The sequence below is a fragment of the Primulina eburnea genome, chromosome 11 (genome assembly GCF_022965805.1).
Source record: "Primulina eburnea isolate SZY01 chromosome 11, ASM2296580v1, whole genome shotgun sequence".
Taxonomy (NCBI): Eukaryota; Viridiplantae; Streptophyta; class Magnoliopsida; order Lamiales; family Gesneriaceae; genus Primulina; species Primulina eburnea.
Window position 1 is genome coordinate 16807795 of NC_133111.1, and position 4024 is coordinate 16811818.

The window sequence follows — 4024 nt, forward strand, 5'->3', positions numbered from 1 at the left end:
GGTTCGAGTTCTTTGGGCCGATTTCCGAGCCGCTTTCATGTTGCTTTACTTTCCGCCAGCTCTTCTGCAGACCAAGGCGATTGAGTTGATCAATCTGAAGCAGGGAAGTTTGTCTGTTGATGAGTATCAGCAGAAGTTCTTTGAGTTGCTTCCGTATGTTCCGCATGTCAGTGACAATGCTATAGCCAAGTATAACCATTTTCTTCAGGGCCTCAATCAGGAGATTTATGATCGGGTTGTTGTCTGCGATGATCCGACATCGTATGAGGGCCTTGTAAATCGTTGTCGCCAGGCTGAGGGCAGTTTGTTGAGAGGTCGAGCCATGCAGTCTGCTCGTCCTACTAGTTCTTTGGGTCCCCGCGCCCAAGCATTTAAGAAGGCTGGATCTACTTCTTCTTCCTCTGGATCTGGAGGAGTTCACCATTTTGGGAAGAAGAGGGGCCCGTGTCAGCACTGCGGGAAGGATCATCCGACGGAGCGTTGTCGCAAGGTTGCGGGTGCTTGTTACAAGTGCGGTGAGATGGGCCACATGAAGAGAGATTGTCCACAGACGGGCGGAGGATCAGGATCTGGTTCTCAGGCTTCAGTTCATCAGAGGCCACAGCAGGGACAGTCTACTCAGGGTTCTAACCTCCGACCGCGTACTCAAGGGCAGGTCTTTGCTCTTAACCAGGATCAGGCGGCTGAGGAGAACGAGAGAGTTATCGCAGGTGTGTTTTTATTATGTGGATTACCTGCTTACGTTCTCATTGACACTGGTGCATCTCATTCATTCATATCTGCGAGATTTGCTAAGCGTCATGCATTACCCTTCACTTCTTTGGGCGTTGTAGTATCTGTTTCCACACCGATGGGTCATTCGGTGTTAGCTAAACGTCTAGTTTTGGGTTGTCCTCTAGAGTTTGAGGGTAATGTTTTAACTGCTAATTTGATGGTTCTTGCGATGGAGGATTTTGATTGCATTCTGGGAATTGATGTGCTGACTGTGTTTAGAGCTACTGTGGACTGTTATCAGAAGTTTGTGCAGTTTCGTCCAGTTGAGGGCGACAGTTGGTTTTTCTATGGAGAGGGAGCGCGACCCCCGATGCCTGTGGTTTCTGCTCTGAAAGCCTGTCGTGCTTTAGAGTCGGGCGGGGAAGGCTACCTTATCTATGCTATTGATTCGTCCGCAGGTAGTATCGGTGTCGGTGACATTCCAGTGGTTTGCGATTTTCCGGATGTTTTTCCCGAGGAGATTCCTGGTTTTCCTCCTGTTCGGGAAGTAGATTTCGGCATTGATTTAGTGCCAGGCACGGCACCAATCTCTAGAGCTCCTTATCGTTTAGCTCCATCGGAGATGCAAGAATTGAAACAGCAGTTGCAGGATCTTCTTGACAAGGGGTATATTCGACCCAGTGTGTCCCCGTGGTGAGCACCAGTTCTTTTTGTCAAAAAGAAGGATGGTTCTATGCGGCTCTGCATAGATTATCGGCAGTTGAATCGTGCGACGATAAAGAATAAGTATCCGTTGCCACGGATTGATGATTTATTTGATCAACTGCAAGGTACCTCTGTGTATTCCAAGATTGATTTAAGGTCTGGTTATCATCAGCTTCGAGTTCATCAGGGAGATATATCGAAGACTGCATTCAGGACCCGGTATGGGCATTATGAGTTTCTGGTTATGCCTTTTGGGGTGACGAATGCACCAGCAGTTTTTATGGATCTGATGAATCGGGTATTTCGGGATTTCTTGGATAAGTTTGTTGTGGTGTTTATAGATGATATCTTAATCTATTCGCATGATCAGCAAGAACACGCACAACACTTGAGGATTATTTTACAGACACTTCGCGAGAATCAGCTTTATGCGAAGCTAAGTAAATGTGAGTTTTGGATTGACAGGGTTGTATTCCTTGGTCATGTCATTTCTAGCGAGGGAGTTTCAGTTGACCCGAGCAAGGTGGAAGCGGTATTGAACTGGTCGCGTCCGACGACAGTAGCCGAGATCCGCAGTTTTCTGGGATTGGCTGGGTATTATCGCCGTTTCATTGCCAACTTCTCTCAGATTGCTAAGCCACTCACTCAGCTCACTCGGAAAGATGTTTCATTTGAGTGGACATCAGAGTGCGAAGAGAGTTTCTGGGAACTTCGCAGACGTTTGACATCTGCGCCTGTTTTGGCTTTACCGTCTGGATCTGGTGGTTTCAGTGTTTACACCGATGCCTCTTTGCAGGGACTAGGGTGTGTTCTGATGCAGAATGAGCATGTGATTGCTTATGCGTCGAGGCAGTTGAAGCCTCATGAGGAAAACTATCCTGTTCATGATTTGGAATTAGCAGCGATCGTTTTTGCTTTGAAAATCTGGCGCCATTATCTGTATGGTGAGCGATTTGAGATCTTCACTGATCATAAGAGTTTGAAGTATCTGTTCACTCAGGCTGAGTTGAACATGCGTCAGCGTCGTTGGATGGATCTACTCAAGGATTACGATTGTGAGATCAAGTATCATCCAGGATCTGCGAATCTCACGGCCGATGCTCTTAGTCGCAAGGTGAGGTTATCTGCTCTTCAGACTTGTGCTGTATCTGGGATTATTCAGGATTTCTGTTCGATGGGATTCAATTGTAAGCATCGGAAGGGAACAGAGAGTATCCGTATAGCTACTATTTTGTCCGAGCCAGTTTTGTATTCTCGGATTAGAGATGCTCAGATGTCTGATTCTAAGGTTCAGAAATTAGCTCGGTTGGCTGATGGAGATAATACTTCTGGATTCCACTATCAGTCCGAGGGTCTTTTGTGCTTATCTGGTCGTGTTGTACCGGAAGATGACACTTTGAGGGAGGAGATTTTGTCCCAGGCTCACCGTAGCAAGTTGAGTGTTCATCCAGGGAGCAACAAGATGTATAAAGATTTGAGGACTCGATTTTGGTGGAAGGGTATGAAATGTAATGTTTATCAGTATGTCTCCAAGTGCCTAGTCTGTCAGCAGGTGAAGGCTGAGTATCGACGACCCGGAGGTTTGTTACAGAATCTTCCTATTCCGGAGTGGAAGTGGGAGCATATCACGATGGACTTCGTGACTCACTTGCCTATGTCTGTGGGGAATAGAGATGCTATCTGGGTGGTAGTGGATCGGCTTACTAAGTCTGCCCATTTTCTTCCGTATAACAGAGATTTCACTTTCGATCGGATGGCACGGTTGTACATTCAGGAGATTGTACGGTTTCATGGTGTGCCCGTGAGTATCGTTAGTGACAGAGATCCTCGATTTACATCTAGATTTTGGGGCAGCTTTCAGCAAGCTTTGGGCACTACCTTGAGTTTGAGTACTGCATATCACCCAGAGACTGACGGTCAGTCAGAGAGGACTATTCGTACTCTTGAGGATATGTTGAGATCTTGTGTGATGGATTTCGGGCCAGCTTGGCAGGATCATCTGCCACTGATAGAGTTTGCATACAACAACAGTTTTCATAGGAGTATTGGTATGTCTCCGTTTGAAGCATTGTATGGTCGACGTTGTCGTACTCCTCTGTTCTGGGAAGAAGTCGGAGAACGACAGGTCGAGGGTCCAGAATTGATTCAGCAGGCCATGGACAAAGTTCTTGTGATCAAACAGCGGATTAAGACTGCTCAGGATCGACAAGCAAGTTATGCGAACACCAAGCGCAGACCTCTTCATTTTGATGCAGGCGAGAAAGTGTTTCTCAAGGTATCACCTTTTCGGAGGATTCTGAGATTTGGACTCAAGGGTAAGCTATCTCCGAGATTCATTGGTCCTTTTGAGATCTTAGAATGTGTGGGAGATTTGGCCTACAGATTAGCTTTGCCACCGTATCTGTCTAGTGTTCACAATGTGTTTCATGTGTCCTTGCTGAGACGATACGTAGCGGATGAGTCTCATGTTTTGCATCCAACAGAAGTTCAGCTAAATCCGGATTTGTCTTTTGTGGAAAGACCGGTTTCGATCTTAGACCGGAAGGATAAGGTACTGCGGAATAAGACTATTCCTCTTGTCTTAGTGCAGTGGCAGCGCCGAGGT